The sequence below is a fragment of the Leucoraja erinacea genome, chromosome 10, assembly GCF_028641065.1.
Source record: "Leucoraja erinacea ecotype New England chromosome 10, Leri_hhj_1, whole genome shotgun sequence".
NCBI classification, from domain to species: domain Eukaryota; kingdom Metazoa; phylum Chordata; class Chondrichthyes; order Rajiformes; family Rajidae; genus Leucoraja; species Leucoraja erinaceus.
In genome coordinates this window covers 33976052-33989383 of record NC_073386.1, presented here as the reverse complement: position 1 = coordinate 33989383, position 13332 = coordinate 33976052, and the positions used below count along the sequence as shown (strand labels likewise).

At 47.2% G+C, this 13332-nt stretch overlaps 1 protein-coding gene across 2 annotated transcripts in view; it reads left to right on the top strand.

Moving 5' to 3' along the window:
- Positions 1-13332, top strand: part of lrrc7 (leucine rich repeat containing 7) — a 368217-nt gene that overhangs the window by 31969 nt on the left and 322916 nt on the right. Inside the window, exon 2 of one of the 2 annotated variants that reach the window (XM_055641899.1) lies at positions 7169-7364. The exons of the other annotated variant lie outside the window; for it this stretch is intronic. The gene's annotated coding sequence lies outside the window, so the exon portion shown is untranslated. The remainder of the gene's footprint in view (positions 1-7168; positions 7365-13332) is intronic. 2 annotated transcript variants of the gene reach the window in all.

The following is a 13332-nucleotide window of genomic DNA, read 5'->3' as shown; positions in this document are numbered from 1 at the left end:
TCTGCCGGGATCAGAGTCTCCGCTTTCCGTTTGGCAACATCTCCGACTGGGCTTGGCTGGGTCTTCCACGCTGGGCTAGGCTGGGTTGGGTCTCCGACGCTGGGCTGCTGCTTGGGGTGGGGCTGCTGCATGGGGCTGGGCTGCTTCGGATCCCTCTGAAAGTCCAGTTCGAAACCTCCGTCGGCCACCCTCAGCTCCAGTAAAGACGCGATGGCACAGGTAGGGGCGGACCGTCACGGGGAGTGACAGGGGAAGAGACTAATCTGCATGGCGCCGACTGGCAAGAGAAGAGATCGATCTGCGCACGTGCGGTTTTTAAGATTTTTAAACCTCGCTAACTTTTCGACATTCAACCAATTGGAACGAAACTTGGTGCACTTGCAACACAGGAGAGCGGTGAGTGAACTAGCGAAAAATCATAGTGCTATCGTGAACCGTTTTTGCACAAATAGAAAGACCGCCAAACCGGAAGATAACAAGATCAGAGTTTTAGTTATGTATAGATAGATAGACAGACAGACAGGCAGATTGATTAAGGATTAGAGGAGAGATGAAATATTTTTTCAAATAGAGGAGGAAAGGGTTGTAAATCAACATCTGACAGGGTGGTAGCAGCATAAACCTCTATCACATTAACATTACTTGGATATATGTATTTGACAAGTGATTTGGCCCTTTTGAGATTGCTCCACCCTTAAATGCAAATAGTATTGATCCTGTATCTCGCCACCAGCATTTTGAGTGTTTGCACATATCTTGAGGGTGGTCAATTTTATGGCCAAGGAGGTGCTGAATGTCCTAATATGTATGAAGGTAGACAAATCTCCCAGGTCTGATCAGATGTATCTGAGGACACTGAGAAACTAGAGGAGAAATTGTAGGTGCTCTGGCTGAGATACGAATCATCATTAAATATGGGTGAGGTACTGGAAAGTGGCTATTAAGAGGTTTAGTTTAGTAAAGTATAGTTTATTGTCATGTGTACCGCAACTTTAGTTGTGTGCTAACCAGTCAGCAGAAAGACAAAACATGATTACAATTGAGCAATTTACTGTGTATAGATACATGATAAGGGAATAACATTTAGTAACATTTAATTGTTTGCTAACCAGTCAGCAGAAAGACAATACGGATTGCAATCGATCCATTTACAGTGTATAGATACATGAGTGAGTTAAAGTCAGCAAAGTCCAATCAAGGATGGTCCGAGGGTCATCAATGAGGTAGACAGTAGTTTAGCACTGCTCACTGGTTGTGGTGGGATTATTCAGTTGCCTGATAACAGCTGGGAAGAAACTGTCCCTGAATCTGGAGGTGTGCATTTTCACACTTCTATACCTTTGGCCTGATGGGAGGGGAGAGGAGTGGCCAGGGTGCAACTCATCCTTGATTATGTTGCTGGCTTAGCTGAGACTGCCTGAGGTATAAATGGAGTCACTAGAAAGGTTTGTGTAATGGTCTGGGCTGCGTCCACAATTCGCTACAATTTCTTGCTGTCTTGGATGGAGCTGTTCCCAAACCAAGCTGTGATGCATCCTGATAAAATGCAAGGCGAGAGGAGAAAGATTTAATAAGAATCTGAAAGGCGAACTTTTCACATGGATGGTGGTGGGTATATGGAATGAGCTGCTGGAAGAGGTCGTTGTGGCAGAAACTGTCACAACATTTAAGACATTTGGATAGGTACATGGATAGGAAATGTTTAGAGAGATATAGGCCAAAAATGGGCAGGTGGGACTAGTGGAGATGGGGCACCTTGGTCGGCATGGGCAATCTGGGACAAAGGGCCTGTGTCCGTGCTGTTTCACTCTTATGACTTTATGACCATGTTCCCAATTTCTTCCTAAAGAGCCTGATCCACTTGGGCGACCTAATCCGTGAGTCCAGAAGAGTGCCTTCGACCTTCAAGCTCGAGGGCACTCGCCTGGAAAGCCTCGAGCTGGATCCGCCTACCGCATTTAAACCGCAAGCTGGATCACACACACACGCACGCACGCACACACAGCCAGGGACAGCGGAGGAGTGCTGGAGGCACGATGAAGAGGAAGGTAAACGGCTGCCACAGAGTATCGTAAGTTCTTTAGAGGGGGGGAGAAGGAGTGGAGACACTTTCAAGAATTATAAAATTAGCGGGCATTTTACCTACTGGTAGGTCTTCCTAGGTCGTGAAACTCCAATTTTCCACGACTTAGTTGAGGCCGCGAGTAGGCGGAAACCTCCCTCGAGCATGAAGGAGAGTTCCAGCCACCTCATACGACCTCCTAGGACCTCGCGTTGACCATGCTGCGAGTTGGAGTCCAGGGCAAACTCTTCCAAACTCGCAGCTTAGGTTGCCCAAGTGGGACAGCCCCTTAAGTCCTTTAATTCTTAATTTGTATCCTGCAATTTACTGTAGCTATCTCTTTAAATATACTTTCATCAACTTCGCTTCCGCAGCCTTCTAGTGGCAGAAAATTCCAGATATCTCTCATTGTTTTTTTTCTAAATCTCTTGAGAGATGTCCTGTGACCTGTCATTCTCGTTTCCTTTTCCACCCAGGTGAACCATTCTCGCTCCATTCAGCCAGTGAAGACTGTTAGAACATTTTACATTTCACTGAGATCTCCTGTCATTCCTACTCTGCTGATTGCTCGCTTAGTCAACCTAATTTTCTTTATGCTTGCTCCATGGCTGGTATATTTTTTTCTTAGGTATGCAGACCAGAACAGCATACCATTTGTGTGGTCTTGTCAAGGTTCATAAAGTTGTAATAAGACGAGGCAGCGGAGGCCAAGTGTCATTTGCCACATTGACTACTTATATACCTTACTAGACAAAGTGGGACCCGTTGGATCCCAGCATCACACGGGAGGGCTGGTCACCAAAGCAATATTCCACCCCTCCACCAATTCCAATATTGCTCGGCGGTGGGGGGGGGGGGGGGGGGTCTTTCTGTTGCGCTAGTATGGGTGTTGCGGGCCGAAGGTACTGGTTTCCAGAGGGCTAGTATAGACAGTGGGCCGAATGGATTCTTGGGCTGGCATACAACTGTTGCAACGATTTTAAAAGCCAAGGCAAACAATTTGGCTGCAGCCACCCGACATCCAAAATTCATTTTGTGAACACAAACTTGTTAAAAAAAGGAGGCAAACAATTGGGCTGCAGCCACCCGACATCCAAAATTCATTTTGTGAACACAAACTTGTTAAAAAAAGGAGGCAAACAATTGGGCTGCAGCCACCCGACAACCAAAATTCATTTTGTGAACACAAACCTGTTAAAAAGGCGAGGCAAACAATTGGGCTGCAGCCACCCGACAACCAAAATTCATTTTGTGAACACAAACTTGTTAAAAAGGCGAGGCAAGCAATTGGGCTGCAGCCACCCGACAACCAAAATTCATTTTGTGAACACAAACTTGTTAAAAAGGCGAGGCAAGCAATTGGGCTGCAGCCACCCGACAACCAAAATTCATTTTGTGAACACAAGCTTGTTAAAAAGGCGAGGCAAGCAATTGGGCTGCAGCCACCCGACAACCAAAATTCATTTTGTGAACACAAACTTGTTAAAAAAGCAAGGCAAACAATTGGGCTGCAGCCACCTGACAACCAAAATTCATTTTGTGAACACAAAGATTTAAAAAAGGCGAGGCAATCAATTGGGCTGCAGCCACTTTAGAGCCGCACCGAGGGGACTCACCCAGGAGTAGACGTGCGTTCAGTGTTATTCGCAGCTCAGAGAGCCGTGACCCTTTCACTTCCTGGGTCTGGCAGAGACTGAGTGAGGCACTACACTTCCGGGTTCTATCGTCCCTCCCCCTGCCGCCAGCGGGGGGCAGCAGAGAGAATGGGGATTATTTTAGAAACATTAATAGCTCTCTGATTTTTCATCTATGGGAAAAGTTCTCTGGTCCCGGAAGGCAGAAGGGGGCCCTGAGCGAGGTGGCCAAAAATGACGGCTGTACGTGGTGGCGTTCTGTTGGAAATCGCAGCACAGTGAACCAAAAGCGGTCAAGATCAGAGTATTAGTAATATACTAGACCAAGTGCAGACCCGTTGGGTCTGTTCCCCCAAAGTGCGGTTGTGGGGGGGGGGGAGGCGGCATGCAGTGTCACACACTAACTACCCCCCCCCCCCCCCCCCCCCCCCCCCGCACTCACGATAATGGAGGGGAGAGAGAGAGAGGGGGGGGAGGAAGGGGAAAGGAGGGGGGGAGGAGGGGGAGGAGAGAGGGGGGGCAGGGAGGGTGGAAGGAAGGGGGTAGGGGTGTGTGGAGGGGGGGGGGGTTTAGGGGAGGGGATGGATGGGAGGAGGGGGGAGAAAAAAAGGGGAGAGAGGGGGGAAGAGGAGAGGGGGGTGGAGGGAGAGAGGGGGGGGGGGGGGAGGAGAGGGGGGAGGGGAGAGGAGAGGGGGGGGAGGAGGAGGGGGAGGGGGGGAGAGAGAGGGGAAGAGGGGGAGGGGGTGGGGGAGAGGAGGAGGGGGAGGAGGGGGGGGGGGGGGGGGGAGGGGAGGGAGGGGGAAGGGGGGGGGGGGGGGAGAGAGAGTGCCTTTTTACTTCAACCCAAACAACCATTTGCAGGCAGTGCTTTTTTTGCCTCTAACCATATTTTCATTTTCAAACCAAATTAAGGGTACTCACAGTGCTGTAGACATTTGTCAGTGTCATTCAAAGCTCTGATTGAGGCACCACTTGCAGAGACTGATTGAGGCACACCACGTGAGACTGATTGAGGCACACCACTTGCAGAGACTGATTGAGGCACACCACTTCCTGGTTTTATAGTCCCTCCCCCCTGCTGCCAGCGGGGGCAGCAGAGAGAATGAAGAATTTTGTAAAATCATTAATATCTCTGTCATATTTCATCGACGGGAAAAATCCTCAGCACACATACGGCGGAGGGGGGCTCTGAGCAAGGTGGCCAAAAATGACGGCCATAGGTGGCGGCGTTCTCTCGGAAATCGCAGCACAGATCGACAAAACCGGTCAAGGACAGAGTTTTAGTAATATAGATATAGATAGATATACTTATATGTTTACTTTCAGAAAGTGGTTTACAAAAATACACAAATCTCTTCACAGATCCCCATTACCTATTCAATCACAATTTAATTAATATTCTTCCTTTGTGGGCTCCCTGCCCTCCAAAAGTGGATAGCTTCGCATTTATCCACATTATACTGCACCTACCATTTACATGCCTACCCACTCAATTTGTCTAAATATCTTGAAGCATCTTCACATCTTCCTCACAGAATGCAAACACCCAGTGGCATGCCATCAGCAAATTTAGAAATACTACTTTTGGATAATTTATTTAACATGTTGATGTATGGTATGAAAACCGGGAGGTGTAAGCACTGTTTCTTACAATACCCCATATGTCTCCTTGTGCCACACTGAGAAAAAAAATCATTTACTCCTATTCTATTTCTTGTCTATCAACCAGACTCCAATCCATGCATGTATTTGACCCCTATTCCATGTGCTTTAATATTGCCCATTAACCTGTTATGTAAAACTTTATCAAAAGTCTCAAGGAAATCTAAGTACATCATGTCCCTTATATATTCTAGCAGTATTATCCTCAAGGGGCACATTGCTGCCTCCTAGATAGTAATTTTTCTAAGAGTCTGTGAAGTAATTGCACTAATGTTTTATACAGTCTTTTTCTTTTCACTGTCTTGTATAATTTACGTATAATTTTGCGTTCTTTGTGTTGCCTCAGTCTGTGCCTGTAACGCTGCTACTTTCATTGTACCTATATTTTACTTTCAACTTTCGACTTTTGAGATACAGCGTGGAAACAAGTACTTTGGCCCACAGAGTCTGTGCCAACCATGTAATCACCCTGTACACCAGCACTATCCTGCGCACGATGGCCAATTTATAATTTACAGAAGCCAATTAACCTACAAGCATGTACGTCTTTGAAGTGTGGAATGAAACCAGAGCACCTTGAAAAAACCCACATGGTCACAAGGACAATGTACAAACTCCATACAGACAGCACCCATAGTTAAGATCGAACCAGGGTCTCTGGCGCTGTAAGACAACAACTCTACCGTTGCACCACTGTGTTGCCCTTAAACTTTGCCATACATGTAGAATGAAAATCAGCTTGACTTGTTATTGCCAGAAATGTTAATGACAGGACATCTCTCAAGAGATTTAGAACAAAAACAATGAGATATTTCTGGACCTTGTTTGACCTCAAATGGAGATTAAATACTATGTATATATTATTGTCAGGCATAAGGACTCTAGTCAGTTATTAAACATTGTAGTTCTCATAAATACATTACTATATTTTAGTGGCCTTAATATGCATTATATATTAACAGTGTTTTTAAAGTTTATGGAACATTATGAACTTCAGTTATAAATCTCACAGAACAAGCCTGTTTTCCCGTGTAATGCTGTGCTACATCAGCTTCAATGATTGCTGTTGTATTGCAAGTTCTCAGAGCAGGTGCACAGCTGCTATGTCAAAAAGCAAAGTGCTGGAGGAACTCTTGGAGGCTTCTACCATTAATATCCTAGGACCCATCATTAACCAGAACCTCTCATTAGTCAGCCATATAAATATTATAGCTGTAAGCATAGTTCAAACTCTTGGTATATAATGGTGAATGCTTCTTGTCCAGACTTCCCACAGGATACGTCAGAAGTGTGACTGTTTAAGCCAAGATCCAACATCTCACATAAAACCTGGCAACATCCAAGGCAAAGCAGCCTGTTGATTGGAACCCCTGTCCACCAATTTATTCATGGATTATTTCCATATCTGGTGCACTGTGGCTACCAAAGGTATGGAAATTACACTGCAATTACCTGCCTATTCTCCTATCCTTGCATCCCTACAAATCTCAGCCACCAAAAATGACAGCAGGCATCTGGAAGTTTCACTTGCTCCAAATTCCCATTCGATTTTCACACTACCCTGACTTGAAAATATGTTGCCATTTATTTTTTAAGTTGCTGAATTTAAGTCCAGAAACTCGCTTACCTAACAGCTTCACCAGAAAAACTGTTGTGGGCCAAGAAAGTGGTTCAACCTTAAGGGTAGGTTGGGATAGGCATTATGTATTGACAGCACCAAGTAAATTATGCCTACATCCTATAAAGAAATCCTCCAATTTTGTAGGAATCTTGCAAGAATTCTTGATCATTATTTTTGTTCATTTCTCAGTGTCTGAAGACCAGTGATAGTCCAATTCAGCTCTAGTATCAGTCATCATTATTTCACATGGAAATTGTGTAAAATTGAAGATGGATAAATTGAGGAAGTACAGATTGACAGAACAGAATTAGTCTACGCTCCAGATGTCAAATCTTCTGCCTTCTTTGCCCTAATAAAACTGAATTCAACAGTTCATGGACATATGGTAAGTGAAATACATCAGAATGTTAATGTGTCTCTCTTATGGAGGTGAAATAACTCGCGTACCAACAAATTTTTTTCAGATTATTGACTGTTGGTCCTACAAATTTTAAATTACTGCTAAAATTGTGTTACACAGCTGATTGTATTGGTATGTTACAAATTACATTCAACAAGAAGTGGTCTATGAATTACATATTAGTTTTATTGGATGAGACTAATTAAAATTATACATTCTGGGATAAAATATGTTTTACTTGGTGCTGTTATTCGGAAGAGCCACATATACAGTAGCTGATTTTTTGAATACTTAAGTGATGATTGCAATCAACTATTGACATTTTTGTATTGTATTATATGGACTGGTTTTATCGTCACCAGTGAATCAACAGCACAATTCGGGATTGAATAAATATGACATTTTTGTTCCTTTTATTATCATTATGAATGTCTTTAGCAGATCAGTGAACATAGAGCTATGTTTTCTTGATGTAATTTTTCTTGCCACAAGTGCAGTGTAAGGGTATAATGCCAGTTGTGAGATATTCATCTCTGAACTTAGCAGCGTTCAAGATGGATTGCCTTGATCAGAAATTAGATTTTAAAACTTGTGCTGTATGATGGAATTTTTAGGCTCAAGTTCCTTGTTAATTGATTGGTTTCTACTTTTCCAATGCAATATATTTAATTAGGGCACATTAAGATAAATTAAAAAAGGAACAATTTTCTATTTCGGCCTCTTCTCCAGGTTGGGAATCACTATTCAAATGTATGAGGGTTGTAGTCCTATCCTATCAGTCAGACCTGTTGTAGGAGGGATGAAATTCCCAGCAAAACACAGCTTTGATGTTCTGCACAAAGTGGCCTAGTGACCAATCAGTGGCAAATGTACAGCCACCTGTCTGTTAGTACATAGGACACAATGTGCTGGAGAAACCCAGCAGATCAGGCAGCATCTCTAGAAATAAAGGATATGTTAAGTTTCAGGTCGAGGCCCTTTTACATACTGTCTGTCAGCACATCTTGGATTTGAATTGATTCCAAGAATTATATGTGGTGGGGGGTCGTGGGGGGATGGGTGTGCGCATGCGGGGGGAGGGTGGTGTGTGGGGGGGGGGGGGGGGGGGGGGGGTGTGTGGGGGGAGGGGGTTGGGGGGAGAGGTGGTGTGTGGGCGGTGGGGGTTGTGGGGAGAGGTGGTGTGTGGGCAGAGGGGGTTGTGGGGAGAGGTGGTGTGTGGGGGGGGGGGGGGGGAGATGTGTGGGCGAGGGGGGTTGTGGGGAGAGGTGGTGTGTGGGCGTGGGGGTGTGTGGGGAGAGGTGGGGGTGTGTGGGGGGGGGGGGGGGGGAGATGTGTGGGCGCGGGGGGGTTGTGGGGAGAGGTGGTGTGTGGGCGGGGGGGGTTGTGGGGGGAGGTGGTGTGTGGGGGGGGGGTTGTGGGGGGAGGTGGGTGTGTGGGTGTGGGGGAGAGGTGTGTGGGCAGAGGGGGTTGTGGGGGGGAGGGGTGTGTGTAGGTGGGGGAGGTTGTGGGGAAGGGGGGTGTGTGGGCAGTGGGGGGGGGGGTTGGGGGGGAGAGTGGTGTGTGGGGGGAGAGGGGTGTGTGGGTAGGGGGGGGAGAGCTTGAAGAAAAGACAGGGAAGAGCCATGGGGGGGAGAAAGGGGGTTTCATGGGGGAGGGGGCAGGAGCCAGCGAGGGGGACCAGAGGGGAAGGGGCTGGAGCTGGCGTTGCGATGGGGACTCACAGTGTCACTGGTCGTTGGTCGTACTCCTCAGCCGGGATCAGAGTCTCTGCTTTCCGTATGGCGACATCGGCGACATCTCCGACTCTGGGCCTGGCTGGGCCGCTTCCGGACCCTCCAGTTGGAGACCTCCGCTGGCCACCCGCAGCGTCCCTCGGCTCCAGTAAAGACGCAATGGTGCAGGAAGGGGCGGACCGTCCCGTGGAGTGAGAAGAGAAGAGACTAATCCACGCGGTGCCGACTGAAGGAGATCGATCTGCGCACACGATTTTCAAATCTCGCTAACTTTTACATTATGCCACCGATTGGAATGAAACTTGGTGCACTCACAGCACAGGAGAATGGTGAGTGAGCTGGCGAAAGATCATAGTGCTATTGCGTACCGTTTTTACACAAATAGTAAAAACGCACAAACTGGAAGATAAGATCAGAGTTTTAGTTATGTATAGATTTTTAAATTTACTTAATTATAGTAGTTTTTAAGTCCAAGAGACAAAAATGTTTTAAATGATCCAGACAGCCTGTACAGCTGGTAAAGTTGCAGGCACACACTGACAACTGTCATAAAGTCATAGAACTATACAGCATGGTAGCAGGTCCTTGTGCCCACTTTGTCCAAGGTGGCATTCTGGGCTGGCCCCATTTGCCCGCTCTTAAATCTGTCCCCACTCAACTCTCGGCGGTCACGGTGGCGCAGTAGTAGAGTTGCTGCCTTACAGCGCTTGTAGCGCCATCGACCCGGGTTCGATACCGACTACGGGTGCTGTCTGTACGGAGTTTGTACATTCTCCCCATGACCTGCGTGGGTTTCCGCCGAGATCTTCGGTTTCCTCCCACACTCCAAAGACGTACACCATTGGCTTAGTAAATGTAAGAATTGTCCTTAGTGGGTGTAGGATAGTGTTAATGTGCGGGGATCACTGATCGGCGTGGACCCAGTAGGCCAAAGGGCCTGTTTCCACGCTGTATCTCTAAACTAAACTTGACTCCATGCCCTCCAGTTTTGGAATCTTCTAACTTATTGACATATTTACTATAGCTGGCGATCAGAACCTCTCAAGTTTGGCCTCACCAACGACTTGCATCATAATGGCCCAACCTTTGTACTCAATACCCTTCTCAATGAAGGCAAGGGTACCAAATGTCTTCCTCACCAACCTGACTTGCACTTTCAGGGAAGTATGCACCTGTACTTCCAGATCGCTCTGTTCATAAGATCATAAGAGAGGGAATAGGCCATTCTGCCCAAATCAGAAATAAAAAGTGGAAATGCTTGCCGGAATCAACGGAGCAGGCATCATCAGTGAGACGGCAAAACTGTCTTCCGGTTTTGACCTGAAACGTTAACTTTGTGTTTCTATGATGCCCCCTGACATGGTGAGGTGTTTCCAGTACTTTCTGAGGATAAGATTGTCTCAGCTTTGCCCTCCTTCCTGAATTGTTTTCCTTAGTCTCCTTTCCCTCAATCCTCAGGCCCTCTCTTTCACGCATAATTGATGAATAAAGGCTATTGGTAACAGGGCTGCCAACTCTCACCTTTTGAGCGTGAGAATAACTCTGGAGTCAGGACAGAGACTCTCAAAGGGAGGGGGGGGGAGAGAGGGAATGGAGACAGGGAGACAGTGGGGAGAGAGAGAGGGGGTGAGGCAGAGGGAAAGAGAGGAAGGGGAGGAGAGGAGTGAGAGTGAGAGCGGGGAGAGAGAGGGGAGAGTGAGAGGGAGGAGAGACGGGGAGAGTGAGCGGGGGCGAGAAGGGGAGAGAGAGAGTGGGAAGAGAGAGGGATGGTAAAAGAGAGAGGGGTAGAGGGAGAGAGGGGGGAAAGAGAAACGGGGGAAAGAGGGAGAGACGGGGGCAAAAGAGAAAGAGGAGATAGAGACAGAGGAGAAAGAGAGGGGAGAAAGAGGGTAGAGAGAGCAAGGGGGGAGAGTGAGGTGGGGGAGAAAGATGGGGGAGAGAGTGTGTGGGAGAGAGCGAGAGGAGGAGATTGAGAAGCAGGGAGAAGAGAGAGGGGGGGAGGAGAGGAGGGAGAGAGGAGAGGGGGGAGAGAGTTAGGGGAAAGAAAAAGAGAGAGAGAGTTAGGGGAAAGAGAAGGGAAGGTGGGGGGGGAGAGTGAGGTGGGAAGGAGAGGGGGATGAGATAGAGGAGGCGAGAGAGAGGGGGAGAGTGAGGTGAGGGGAGAGAGAGGGGAAGGGAGAGGGGGAGAACGAGGGGGAGAGAAAGGGGAAGAGAGAGAGAGAGGGAGGGGGAGAGAAGAGAGGGAAGGGGAGAGAGGGGGGGAGACAGGGGAGAAGAAGGGGATGAAAAAGAGGGAGAGAGGGGGAGAGAGAGAGAGCAGAGAGAGAGAGGGGGAAATGGGGAGAGAGAGGGGGTGAAAGGTGAGAGAGCGGAAGAGTGGGGGAGAGAGAGAGTGTGGGAGAGAGAGAGTGGGGGGAGATAGGGGGATATAGAGGCAGGGCTGTTAACTCCCATACATTGAGCGTGAGAATCACGCATTTTGCTAAATTCTCACGTGAGAAATTCTGTGATCAACGAAAATTTCAAAACTAATATCAACTGCATGGGCCACGGGAGTTGGAAGCAGAATCATCGGCAGGGACAGGTGCGGACGGGGAGTGGGGATGGCGAGTGTTTGCTGGGCTGGCGAGTCGCTCACTGCAACTCCGGCCATGGAGCAGCCTCAGTGCAAGAGTCCCGGGCCGTCAGAGGCGTTGGAAGCGTTGCCCCGCTGACGTGAGAGTCTCTGTGCCATATTCGCCCAGGTGACCAGCATGGATCAGGCTGCGGCTCGGTGCATCCTGGAGGACAACCGATGGCTGCTAGAAGTAAGTACCAAGCACTGGGTAGAAACGGTGGAAGATAGTGGATTTCAAAGGAGTGGTTGGAGAAAGCACCCTGCTTGCCTGCTAGATTTTCACTTACTGTAACTACAGGAAAAATGTTCCCAATGTTGGAGGAGTTCAGAACCAGGGGTCACAGTTTAAGAATAAAGGGTAGGCCAGTTAGGGCTGAGATGAAGACAAACTTTCTTCACGCAGCTGTGAACCTGTGGAATTCTCTGCCACAGAAGGCAGTGCAGGCCAATTCACTGGATGTTTTTAAGAGAGAGTTACATTTAGTTCTTGGGCCTAATGAAATCAAGGGATATGGTGAAAAAACCCGGAAAGGGGTACTGATTTTAGATGAATAGCCATGATCATTTTGAATAGCAGTGCTGGCTCGAAGGGCCGAATGGCCTATTCCGGCACCTATTTTCTATGTTTCTATGCTTGAGTATATAGGAATAAAACTCAATCACTTGATTTTGAAGCATTCATGCATGGTGGAGGTATAATGTAGTCACAGAGTGATACAATGGACCAAAAGCTACCTGCTTTTGGTCCATACCTCCAAACCTGCCCTACCCATGTATCAGTCTAACTGTTTCTTAAATGTTGGGATGGTCCCTACCTCAACTACCTCCTCTGGCAGCTTGTTCCATACACCCACCATCCTTTGTGTGGAAAAAGTTACCCCTTAAAAAGTTACCTCTTAAAAATAATTCATACAAAAAGCATTGATATCATACTTCTACAATGCACTAAAACATGATTTTAATACATCTAATTTTGAAAAGTCCCTACCCTGGGAGGGGGGGAACACCCCACTTCCATCCCCTCTCCCCACTTGGTTGCTCCACTCCCTCACCGGATACCCCCAAACAGGGCCGGCCTTAAGCCGATTTGACCGATTGCTCCCAATTGGGCCCTGCACCTAATGGAGGCCCCGCACTAATGTTCCGGATTTTGTACAGAAATACGAATTCTCTTTGTTAAATAAAATTTTTTTGTTTTAATTCGCCATCCGGATTTTTTTTTAAAACGAACATGTATAACAACCGCTGCACGGCTATCAGACACAAACGATTTGTTAACTCGTACTGTTAGCACTTCTGAACATGAAGTAGTTAACAAGTTGTTATACAATGTCATCAATCTGTATCCATCCACATTCCTCAGTAAATGTATTGGGTTTTGAATGAGTATTAATGACGCCATGTTCCTTTGAATAAAATTCACGCGGCGTCAATAATACTTGTTTAAAACACAATTACATTTACTGACACATTGAGAATTTCTTTAAACTCACCATCATGAGTGAGGGCCCGGACCGCGAAAAGGGGCTTCTTCCTGGTGTGCAGGTTAGTCATTCACGTACCGACCCACGTTGTGTCTCTCTGTGTTTTGCTCTCTCTCTCC